We start from the raw sequence: 12,887 nt of genomic DNA on the forward strand, positions 1-12,887 counted from the left end.
ATGTACTGTACTTGAACATAATGAACCACCTTGAAGAAAATGACTTATTGATACATAACCAACATGGATTCAGAAAATATCTTTCTTGTGCAACACAGCTAGCTCTTTATTCTCATGAAGTAATGAGTGCTGTCGACAAGGGATCTCAGATTGATTCCATATTCCTAGATTTCCAGAAGGCTTTTGATACCGTTCCTCACAAGTGACTATTAATCAAATTGCGTGCATATGGAGTATCGTCTCAGTTGTGTGACTGGATTCATGATTTCCTCTCAGAGAGGTCACAGTTTGTAGTGATAGACAGTAAATCATTGAGTAGAACAGAAGTGATATCTGGTATTCCACAGAGTGTCACTGATATGATACGCGAGTTGGGGTGGCGGTTTTCTTTGTGGCAAGATCTATTTATGAAATTTCAATCACCAACTTTCTCTTCCGAATGCATAAATATTTTGTTGATACCCACGTATGTAGGAAGAAACGATCATCATAATAAAATAAGAAAAATCAGAGTTCGCACAGAAAGATTTAGGTGTTCCTTTTTCCCACACACCATTCGAGAGTGGAATGGTAGAGAAATAGTATGAAAATTGTTGGATGAACCCTCCACCAGGCACTTAAGTGTGAATAGCAGAGTAACCATGTACATGTAGATGTAGGTGTAGATGAAAATTATTATAAATAAATAATCAGGTTAACCTCTTACAAAGTAGCCAAAAAAGTTGGAGTGTGCATGTAAGCAACACAATACATCATAGTTTGTAATTTACTTCATGCAGTCTAAATGAAAGTGTATTATCAGAGGAATTTTATGATTCATTTCTCTTGTCTGAAGCAGTGTGTGTGTGTGTGTGTGTGTGTGTGTGTGAGATTAACAAGTGCTGAGGATGATTCAGTACATAGCGTAGGTGCCACTCCATTGACTTACATTCACTTCAAAGACTCTGGAAGTGGCACAAACAAATTAGTGTCAGATTGAGAATGAGGCTCTCATGATTATATTTGCAGTCAAGAAATTTTATGATTATGTTTATGGACATAAATTTATCCTACTCACAGGCAACACTCCATTTGTGGGCATGTCTGAATCAGACAGTACTGTCCAACATTGACAGCTCAACTTTTGCTGCACTGGACGCTACTTTTGTTGAATTATGGCTACAAAATTATATTCAGATCCACAGTACAACATGCAAATGTGGATATGCTTCCTTATCTGCCAATGGGGAAGGACAACAAATTTTGCTCCTCAGCTGATGTTTGGTTTTCAGTAGGTATCAGCAAATTTAATTGCTCAGCTTGTGTCTAAAGATATTGTTTTATCTAAGACCAAACAGTACATTCAAATGGAGTGGCCTGATGATAATAAGTTACTTTATAAACCAGAGATTAAATGTGATTGGGCTATATGACATGCACATACCATGTACAAAGATATCATTCTGGTGGGCTCAGAATGAGATAAGAAATGAGAGTTTATTCATGCGGTACTCAAATCTAAGGCACTACAGATGCTACATTAACGCCATTGGAGCATAGTTCGCACCAAATACATTGCCAGAGAGCATTGATGCTGGCTATATGCCACTTATGTCAGAAATAACAGTTAGCTCTGCCTCGACAATATTTTCTGTGGACGCAGGCAGCAGAACCCTGGCTGTGGCTCCATACTGATTTTGCAGGACCATTTCTCAGGAGCTACTGGGTCATCCCCACTGATATTTTCCACAAATTTTTATATTTTGATACAGGTATCATCAATATCTTGAACGAAGACTATTCAGGCTTTGTCAGAGTCTTCTCTATTGAAGGACTGACAAAATCTTTTGTCACTCACAATGGCACACAATTTTCCTCTCGGGAATTTAATGACTCTGCACACTTTTCTTGCTGAGTACAACAGATTTACTGAAAGATTCACATGAACTTTCAAGTGACGCATGACAAAGCTGGTTCAACAGTAGAATAAAGACATTGCTTTATTGCTCTTCCTTTCTCAGTACAGAGCCACTCCACACAGCACACCATCTCCAGCTGGGAAGCTACATGGAAGACCATTTCAAACATTAACGTCAATTGTAATGCCACTTGTGCAAACACAATCTGAGATTTGACAACAGGCGAAACAAAAGATTTTAAATTGACTGATATTCAATACACAAATATGGGAAAAAGACATGGGTATCAAGCATAATCATAGAACTGTTCAGCAAAGTCATGTATAAAATTAAATGTGTACATGGGGTCTCAACATGCTTCTAAAATCAAATCAGGCCACATCTCACTCACTTGCACATATGCAGAACTCCTAGGCAGTTTTCTTTTACACAACCCAACGATGTGTAACACAGCCAACCATCTGAGGGATTTTCTGATGCAGCCACCAGTGCCTCCAGCAGCAGGGTCCAGCTGCATCCACGAGCAGTGAGCTGTTGGAAGTGGACACTGCATTTTACCCCTCAGATCAGCCTATGGAAGTTGAAATGCCAAATGCTTGACTGGGCACTCATTCACCATGGTATTTTGTGGGTTACCCATGGTACTGTGGACATGTGCCAGGGGACACACCACACGTGCACCCAATAAATACACTGGCAAACAGGGAAGCAGAATTCTAATGAAAACAGCCGGCTTGCCCCTCCCCCTCCCTCCAGGAGAGGGATGTTGTGTACCACCCTTAAGAAGTACACAACAAATACAATGAGGCCACCACCACACAGGTACAAAAACTCACTTGGCACCTTTCAGCTCCAAGCAACACCTCCAGATGGTGCTCAAGATTCTGGATCACTTTCTACTTCTGCTGCCCTCTTCATCAGCACATTGTAAGCATCCACCAATACTGTTGTCATCTGCCAAAGAGAGCACTGTCAACCAGGCACTAAACTGCTTCCACTTAGTGCTGGGAGAGACTAAACTCCTTCAACTAACAGGCAGAAAATATGACATGTTGCAGACACTCTCCCACTTCCAATCCTACTGTCAGACAATTCAATGCTGAGACACTTCTGGCAATAATGCTATAGAGCAGGTACAGCGAGTTCCATCGACAAGACTATATTCCAACTTAGCAGTCATTATTTACAGAAAATTAGAATAGTCCAATGAATCCAGAATGAGATTTTCACTCTGCAGCGGAGTGTGCGCTGATATGAAACTTCCTGGCAGATTAAAACTGTGTGCCCGACCGAGACTCGAACTCGGGACCTTTGCCTTTCGCGGGCAAGTGCTCTACCAACTGAGCTACCGAAGCACGACTCACGCCCGGTACCCACAGCTTTACTTCTGCCAGTACCCCGTCTCCTACCTTCCAAACTTTACAGAAGCTCTCCTGCGAACCTTGCAGAACTAGCACTCCTGAAAGAAAGGATATTGCGGAGACATGGCTTAGCCACAGCCTGGGGGATGTTTCCAGAATGAGATTTTCACTCTGCAGCGGAGTGTGCGCTGATATGAAACTTCCTGGCAGATTAAAACTGTGTGCCCGACCGAGACTCGAACTCGGGACCTTCGCCTTTCGCGGGCAAGTGCTCTACCAACTGAGCTACCGAAGCACGACTCACGCCCGGTACCCACAGCTTTACTTCTGCCAGTACCCCGTCTCCTACCTTCCAAACTTTACAGAAGCTCTCCTGCGAACCTTGCAGAACTAGCACTCCTGAAAGAAAGGATATTGCGGAGACATGGCTTAGCCACAGCCTGGGGGATGTTTCCAGAATGAGATTTTCACTCTGCAGCGGAGTGTGCGCTGATATGAAACTTCCTGGCAGATTAAAACTGTGTGCCCGACCGAGACTCGAACTCGGGACCTTTGCCTTTCGCGGGCAAGTGCTCTACCAACTGAGCTACCGAAGCACGACTCACGCCCGGTACCCACAGCTTTACTTCTGCCAGTACCCCGTCTCCTACCTTCCAAACTTTACAGAAGCTCTCCTGCGAACCTTGCAGAACTAGCACTCCTGAAAGAAAGGATATTGCGGAGACATGGCTTAGCCACAGCCTGGGGGATGTTTCCAGAATGAGATTTTCACTCTGCAGCGGAGTGTGCGCTGATATGAAACTTCCTGGCAGATTAAAACTGTGTGCCCGACCGAGACTCGAACTCGGGACCTTTGCCTTTCGCGGGCAAGTGCTCTACCAACTGAGCTACCGAAGCACGACTCACGCCCGGTACCCACAGCTTTACTTCTGCCAGTACCCCGTCTCCTACCTTCCAAACTTTACAGAAGCTCTCCTGCGAACCTTGCAGAACTAGCACTCCTGAAAGAAAGGATATTGCGGAGACATGGCTTAGCCACAGCCTGGGGGATGTTTCCAGAATGAGATTTTCACTCTGCAGCGGAGTGTGCGCTGATATGAAACTTCCTGGCAGATTAAAACTGTGTGCCCGACCGAGACTCGAACTCGGGACCTTTGCCTTTCGCGGGCAAGTGCTCTACCAACTGAGCTACCGAAGCACGACTCACGCCCGGTACCCACAGCTTTACTTCTGCCAGTACCCCGTCTCCTACCTTCCAAACTTTACAGAAGCTCTCCTGCGAACCTTGCAGAACTAGCACTCCTGAAAGAAAGGATATTGCGGAGACATGGCTTAGCCACAGCCTGGGGGATGTTTCCAGAATGAGATTTTCACTCTGCAGCGGAGTGTGCGCTGATATGAAACTTCCTGGCAGATTAAAACTGTGTGCCCGACCGAGACTCGAACTCGGGACCTTTGCCTTTCGCGGGCAAGTGCTCTACCAACTGAGCTACCGAAGCACGACTCACGCCCGGTACCCACAGCTTTACTTCTGCCAGTACCCCGTCTCCTACCTTCCAAACTTTACAGAAGCTCTCCTGCGAACCTTGCAGAACTAGCACTCCTGAAAGAAAGGATATTGCGGAGACATGGCTTAGCCACAGCCTGGGGGATGTTTCCAGAATGAGATTTTCACTCTGCAGCGGAGTGTGCGCTGATATGAAACTTCCTGGCAGATTAAAACTGTGTGCCCGACCGAGACTCAAACTCGCGCACTCTCCGCTGCGCACACTCCGCTGCAGAGTGAAAATCTCATTCTGGAAACATCCCCCAGGCTGTGGCTAAGCCATGTCTCCGCAATATCCTTTCTTTCAGGAGTGCTAGTTCTGCAAGGTTCGCAGGAGAGCTTCTGTAAAGTTTGGAAGGTAGGAGACGGGGTACTGGCAGAAGTAAAGCTGTGGGTACCGGGCGTGAGTCGTGGTTCGGTAGCTCAGTTGGTAGAGCACTTGCCCGCGAAAGGCAAAGGTCCCGAGTTCGAGTCTCGGTCGGGCACACAGTTTTAATCTGCCAGGAAGTTTCATATCAGCACACACTCCGCTGCAGAGTGAAAATCTCATTCTGGAAACATCCCCCAGGCTGTGGCTAAGCCATGTCTCCGCAATATCCTTTCTTTCAGGAGTGCTAGTTCTGCAAGGTTCGCAGGAGAGCTTCTGTAAAGTTTGGAAGGTAGGAGACGGGGTACTGGCAGAAGTAAAGCTGTGGGTACCGGGCGTGAGTCGTGCTTCGGTAGCTCAGTTGGTAGAGCACTTGCCCGCGAAAGGCAAAGGTCCCGAGTTCGAGTCTCGGTCGGGCACACAGTTTTAATCTGCCAGGAAGTTTCATATCAGCGCACACTCCGCTGCAGAGTGAAAATCTCATTCTGGAAACATCCCCCAGGCTGTGGCTAAGCCATGTCTCCGCAATATCCTTTCTTTCAGGAGTGCTAGTTCTGCAAGGTTCGCAGGAGAGCTTCTGTAAAGTTTGGAAGGTAGGAGACGGGGTACTGGCAGAAGTAAAGCTGTGGGTACCGGGCGTGAGTCATGCTTCGGTAGCTCAGTTGGTAGAGCACTTGCCCGCGAAAGGCAAAGGTCCCGAGTTCGAGTCTCGGTTGGGCACACAGTTTTAATCTGCCAGGAAGTTTCATATCAGCGCACACTCCGCTGCAGAGTGAAAATCTCATTCTGGAAACATCCCCCAGGCTGTGGCTAAGCCATGTCTCCGCAATATCCTTTCTTTCAGGAGTGCTAGTTCTGCAAGGTTCGCAGGAGAGCTTCTGTAAAGTTTGGAAGGTAGGAGACGGGGTACTGGCAGAAGTAAAGCTGTGGGTACCGGGCGTGAGTCGTGCTTCGGTAGCTCAGTTGGTAGAGCACTTGCCCGCGAAAGGCAAAGGTCCCGAGTTCGAGTCTCGGTCGGGCACACAGTTTTAATCTGCCAGGAAGTTTCATATCAGCGCACACTCCGCTGCAGAGTGAAAATCTCATTCTGGAAACATCCCCCAGGCTGTGGCTAAGCCATGTCTCCGCAATATCCTTTCTTTCAGGAGTGCTAGTTCTGCAAGGTTCGCAGGAGAGCTTCTGTAAAGTTTGGAAGGTAGGAGACGGGGTACTGGCAGAAGTAAAGCTGTGGGTACCGGGCGTGAGTCGTGCTTCGGTAGCTCAGTTGGTAGAGCACTTGCCCGCGAAAGGCAAAGGTCCCGAGTTCGAGTCTCGGTCGGGCACACAGTTTTAATCTACCAGGAAGTTTCATATCAGCGCACACTCCGCTGCAGAGTGAAAATCACATTCTGGAAACATCCCCCAGGCTGTGGCTAAGCCATGTCTCCGCAATATCCTTTCTTTCAGGAGTGCTAGTTCTGCAAGGTTCGCAGGAGAGCTTCTGTAAAGTTTGGAAGGTAGGAGACGGGGTACTGGCAGAAGTAAAGCTGTGGGTACCGGGCGTGAGTCGTGCTTCGGTAGCTCAGTTGGTAGAGCACTTGCCCGCGAAAGGCAAAGGTCCCGAGTTCGAGTCTCGGTCGGGCACACAGTTTTAATCTGCCAGGAAGTTTCATATCAGCGCACACTCAGCTGCAGAGTGAAAATCTCATTCTGGAAACATCCCCCAGGCTGTGGCTAAGCCATGTCTCCGCAATATCCTTTCTTTCAGGAGTGCTAGTTCTGCAAGGTTCGCAGGAGAGCTTCTGTAAAGTTTGGAAGGTAGGAGACGGGGTACTGGCAGAAGTAAAGCTGTGGGTACCGGGCGTGAGTCGTGCTTCGGTAGCTCAGTTGGTAGAGCACTTGCCCGCGAAAGGCAAAGGTCCCGAGTTCGAGTCTCGGTCGGGCACACAGTTTTAATCTGCCAGGAAGTTTCATATCAGCGCACACTCCGCTGCAGAGTGAAAATCTCATTCTGGAAACATCCCCCAGGCTGTGGCTAAGCCATGTCTCCGCAATATCCTTTCTTTCAGGAGTGCTAGTTCTGCAAGGTTCGCAGGAGAGCTTCTGTAAAGTTTGGAAGGTAGGAGACGGGGTACTGGCAGAAGTAAAGCTGTGGGTACCGGGCGTGAGTCGTGCTTCGGTAGCTCAGTTGGTAGAGCACTTGCCCGCGAAAGGCAAAGGTCCCGAGTTCGAGTCTCGGTCGGGCACACAGTTTTAATCTGCCAGGAAGTTTCATATCAGCGCACACTCCGCTGCAGAGTGAAAATCTCATTCTGGAAACATCCCCCAGGCTGTGGCTAAGCCATGTCTCCGCAATATCCTTTCTTTCAGGAGTGCTAGTTCTGCAAGGTTCGCAGGAGAGCTTCTGTAAAGTTTGGAAGGTAGGAGACGGGGTACTGGCAGAAGTAAAGCTGTGGGTACCGGGCGTGAGTCGTGCTTCGGTAGCTCAGTTGGTAGAGCACTTGCCCGCGAAAGGCAAAGGTCCCGAGTTCGAGTCTCGGTCGGGCACACAGTTTTAATCTGCCAGGAAGTTTCATATCAGCGCACACTCCGCTGCAGAGTGAAAATCTCATTCTGGAAACATCCCCCAGGCTGTGGCTAAGCCATGTCTCCGCAATATCCTTTCTTTCAGGAGTGCTAGTTCTGCAAGGTTCGCAGGAGAGCTTCTGTAAAGTTTGGAAGGTAGGAGACGGGGTACTGGCAGAAGTAAAGCTGTGGGTACCGGGCGTGAGTCGTGCTTCGGTAGCTCAGTTGGTAGAGCACTTGCCCGCGAAAGGCAAAGGTCCCGAGTTCGAGTCTCGGTCGGGCACACAGTTTTAATCTGCCAGGAAGTTTCATATCAGCGCACACTCCGCTGCAGAGTGAAAATCTCATTCTGGAAACATCCCCCAGGCTGTGGCTAAGCCATGTCTCCGCAATATCCTTTCTTTCAGGAGTGCTAGTTCTGCAAGGTTCGCAGGAGAGCTTCTGTAAAGTTTGGAAGGTAGGAGACGGGGTACTGGCAGAAGTAAAGCTGTGGGTACCGGGCGTGAGTCGTGCTTCGGTAGCTCAGTTGGTAGAGCACTTGCCCGCGAAAGGCAAAGGTCCCGAGTTCGAGTCTCGGTCGGGCACACAGTTTTAATCTGCCAGGAAGTTTCATATCAGCGCACACTCCGCTGCAGAGTGAAAATCTCATTCTGGAAACATCCCCCAGGCTGTGGCTAAGCCATGTCTCCGCAATATCCTTTCTTTCAGGAGTGCTAGTTCTGCAAGGTTCGCAGGAGAGCTTCTGTAAAGTTTGGAAGGTAGGAGACGGGGTACTGGCAGAAGTAAAGCTGTGGGTACCGGGCGTGAGTCGTGCTTCGGTAGCTCAGTTGGTAGAGCACTTGCCCGCGAAAGGCAAAGGTCCCGAGTTCGAGTCTCGGTTGGGCACACAGTTTTAATCTGCCAGGAAGTTTCATATCAGCGCACACTCCGCTGCAGAGTGAAAATCTCATTCTGGAAACATCCCCCAGGCTGTGGCTAAGCCATGTCTCCGCAATATCCTTTCTTTCAGGAGTGCTAGTTCTGCAAGGTTCGCAGGAGAGCTTCTGTAAAGTTTGGAAGGTAGGAGACGGGGTACTGGCAGAAGTAAAGCTGTGGGTACCGGGCGTGAGTCGTGCTTCGGTAGCTCAGTTGGTAGAGCACTTGCCCGCGAAAGGCAAAGGTCCCGAGTTCGAGTCTCGGTCGGGCACACAGTTTTAATCTGCCAGGAAGTTTCATATCAGCGCACACTCCGCTGCAGAGTGAAAATCTCATTCTGGAAACATCCCCCAGGCTGTGGCTAAGCCATGTCTCCGCAATATCCTTTCTTTCAGGAGTGCTAGTTCTGCAAGGTTCGCAGGAGAGCTTCTGTAAAGTTTGGAAGGTAGGAGACGGGGTACTGGCAGAAGTAAAGCTGTGGGTACCGGGCGTGAGTCGTGCTTCGGTAGCTCAGTTGGTAGAGCACTTGCCCGCGAAAGGCAAAGGTCCCGAGTTCGAGTCTCGGTCGGGCACACAGTTTTAATCTGCCAGGAAGTTTCATATCAGCGCACACTCAGCTGCAGAGTGAAAATCTCATTCTGGAAACATCCCCCAGGCTGTGGCTAAGCCATGTCTCCGCAATATCCTTTCTTTCAGGAGTGCTAGTTCTGCAAGGTTCGCAGGAGAGCTTCTGTAAAGTTTGGAAGGTAGGAGACGGGGTACTGGCAGAAGTAAAGCTGTGGGTACCGGGCGTGAGTCGTGCTTCGGTAGCTCAGTTGGTAGAGCACTTGCCCGCGAAAGGCAAGGGTCCCGAGTTCGAGTCTCGGTCGGGCACACAGTTTTAATCTGCCAGGAAGTTTCATATCAGCGCACACTCCGCTGCAGAGTGAAAATCTCATTCTGGAAACATCCCCCAGGCTGTGGCTAAGCCATGTCTCCGCAATATCCTTTCTTTCAGGAGTGCTAGTTCTGCAAGGTTCGCAGGAGAGCTTCTGTAAAGTTTGGAAGGTAGGAGACGGGGTACTGGCAGAAGTAAAGCTGTGGGTACCGGGCGTGAGTCGTGCTTCGGTAGCTCAGTTGGTAGAGCACTTGCCCGCGAAAGGCAAAGGTCCCGAGTTCGAGTCTCGGTCGGGCACACAGTTTTAATCTGCCAGGAAGTTTCATATCAGCGCACACTCCGCTGCAGAGTGAAAATCTCATTCTGGAAACATCCCCCAGGCTGTGGCTAAGCCATGTCTCCGCAATATCCTTTCTTTCAGGAGTGCTAGTTCTGCAAGGTTCGCAGGAGAGCTTCTGTAAAGTTTGGAAGGTAGGAGACGGGGTACTGGCAGAAGTAAAGCTGTGGGTACCGGGCGTGAGTCGTGCTTCGGTAGCTCAGTTGGTAGAGCACTTGCCCGCGAAAGGCAAAGGTCCCGAGTTCGAGTCTCGGTCGGGCACACAGTTTTAATCTGCCAGGAAGTTTCAGTCCAATGAATGTCTGCACAATTACCTTCAGTCATACCAACAATATCGTAAACTGTAAGAGACAACCAAGTTATTCAGATTTCACTGTGTAAGGTATAGGACATCTAATGCCAGGCATAAAACTGTTACTGAAAATTAAATAAATTTTGTATCATAACTCTTGAGACATGTTATTGACTGTGTCTTACTGTGTTATCACATTCCTGTTCTATTGCTGTCATGTCAAGCATAATATTCCACTTTATCAGTGGAGTGCACGATTTTGTTTTATCTCCTCTAGTGGTATGTTATAGTGCAGTGGTGCAGGGACTCAGTATGTACCAGGACTACAAACCTGTACCTGCAAACAAAAAGAAAAATAATTATGTAAATGTTTGAATTTGGGTGATAATTAAAACATTTGCTATTCCTTGTATATGACAAGGTGCAGGTGCGGCCTCAGTTAAAGGTAAACTGCTCTGAAAGTACAAGCATTATAAGGGATTTTACATCTAGTGATAATGTTTTACTGGTAGATCAGGTCCATAGTGAGCCACCTTCAATTATTGATGTAGTTCAAAGTCAGTTTCCAATAGCACAATTATATGCATGATTGTAAAGAGTCCATGTGACAGTTCCGCTCATGATATCACAAAGAATAGTGAAGTACATTTGGTGTATGATGTCCCAAATGATACACCTGTTCCTACAGGCAATAACTGTATTGTTGCTCCTCATGGCATAAATGTTGCAACTGTGTTGCATTTTTATGAAAATACCAATGAGGTGGATGTTGTAGGAAATGAAATTGTTTGGCAGATTATGTTCATGAACAAATGGAGAGTACATAGAAAGTGAGAGTGCTTGTGAACCAATGGTGAGTATAGGCCAATTAAAATTACTTGACAGTTGATGTCTGTCACTTGCTACTACAGTGTTGCCACATCCACTGCCACCTACTGCTCAGTTCTACAGGACACACAAGCATAGTGAGTCACTTCACAAATGCTGTTAATGTTTAACACGGAGCAATGCTGGAATTGGCCAGTGTGAGATGTGATGGAAATTGGAGATGCTCTGTTGACAGCTGATTTTAAGTGACCAATGACTGAGCTGTGGCAGGTTATGGGTTTTGTAGCCCTGCATTTAAACTTGTGTCCTAATCTAACCACAACACTGTAATGTGCATTGCAACTGAGAAAACAGTAATCAATGATCTGCTGCAGAACTAAATTCAGCCATATTCAACAGAAAAATTTCAGTTTTAGCGCTAAAAGCCCTCACTGTCATTGGCTACCTGAAACTATCCTCGCACTGGCTACATGAGATGTGGCAGTACCAACCAATACCTGGATGGCACTTGGTTGCTGATTGTAGGCAACACAAACAGAATCCAAATGAAAAAAACGATAGGAAGAAATATAAGAGCAAACAAAAAACTCAATATGATGATGATAAAAAACTTACAGTTCAACCAATTAACTGAATAAAAATATCATTGAAAATCTTTTGATATGAATTAGAAAAATAAGAACTTTTGCTTCATTTGACAAGATTCAAACCTTGTACATGCTACATGTCAAGTTTACATGTTAACCACCATGCTACGCCACTGTACAGCAAATGTCTGTTATATTTATGACTGGTGTCTCAGTCACAATGGTTAGTTAACAGCCTTCAAAAATTCAGCTTCATGCAATGTCATGTGAAGCTTATCTATTGTTGCTGTTGTGGTCTTCAGTCCAAAGACTGGTTTGATGCAGCTCTCCATGCTTCTCTACCCTGTGTAAGCCTCTTCATCTCTGAATAACTATTGCAACCTACGTCTTTCTGAACCTGCTTACTGTCTTCATCTTGGTCTCTCTCTATGATTTTTACTGCCCATATTTCCCTCCAATACTAAATTTGTGATCCTTTATGTTTCAGAGTGCATACTATCAATTGATCCCTTCTCTTGGCCAAGTTGTGCCACAAATTCCTTGTCACCCAAATTCTATACAGTACTTCCTCATTAGTTACATGACTGTACTTTAGTTCCCACTCCAATTGTTATTTTGTTTCCTTTACTGCTTGTTCAATGTACACATTGAAAAACATTGGGGATAGGCTACAACCATTTCACTCTCTTTTCAACCACTGCTTCCCTTCCATGCCCGTTCCTTTCTTCAGTAAATAATTCATGTTATTAAACTGACAATTTGGTCATTTTCACACCTATTAGCACCAGCTTTCTTTGGAATTGGAGTTACTGCATTCTACTGGGAGTTTAAGGGTATTTCTCCTGTCTCATACATCTTGCACACCAGATGGAAGAGTTTTGTCCTGGCTTTCTCAAGGCTATCCATTTCTGACAGAATGTCGTCTGCTCCTTGGGACTTGTTTCATATCTTTCAGAGGTTTGTCAAATTCTTCTCACAGTATCATCTCTCCCATCTCATCTTAATCTACATCCACTTCCCATAGTATAATATCGCTTTCAAGTTCATCTATCTTGTATAGGTCCTCTCTATATACTCCTTCCACCTTTCAGCTTTCCTTTTTTTGCTTAGGAGTGGTTTACCATATCACCTCTTGATATTCATACAGCTACTTCTCTTTTCCCCAAAGACCTCTTTAATTATCCTGTAGGTGGTATTTATCTTTCCCCTAGCGAAATATGCTTCTAAATCCTTACATTTGTCTTCTAGCCATTACTGCTTAGCAATTATGCACTTCCCGTCAACCTCATTTTTTAAGCGTTTGTATTCATGTTCATCAGCTTCATTTGCTGCATT

At 46.6% G+C, this 12,887-nt stretch overlaps 1 non-coding gene across 1 annotated transcript; it reads left to right on the forward strand.

Moving 5' to 3' along the window:
* Positions 1-5,217: 5,217 nt before the first annotated feature.
* Positions 5,218-5,292, forward strand: Trnas-cga (transfer RNA serine (anticodon CGA)). The gene has a single exon. It is a non-coding gene; the product is annotated as a tRNA-Ser (tRNA).
* Positions 5,293-12,887: the final 7,595 nt, after the last annotated feature.

Source organism: Schistocerca cancellata, chromosome 1 (assembly GCF_023864275.1).
Source record: "Schistocerca cancellata isolate TAMUIC-IGC-003103 chromosome 1, iqSchCanc2.1, whole genome shotgun sequence".
Lineage (NCBI taxonomy): Eukaryota > Metazoa > Arthropoda > Insecta > Orthoptera > Acrididae > Schistocerca > Schistocerca cancellata.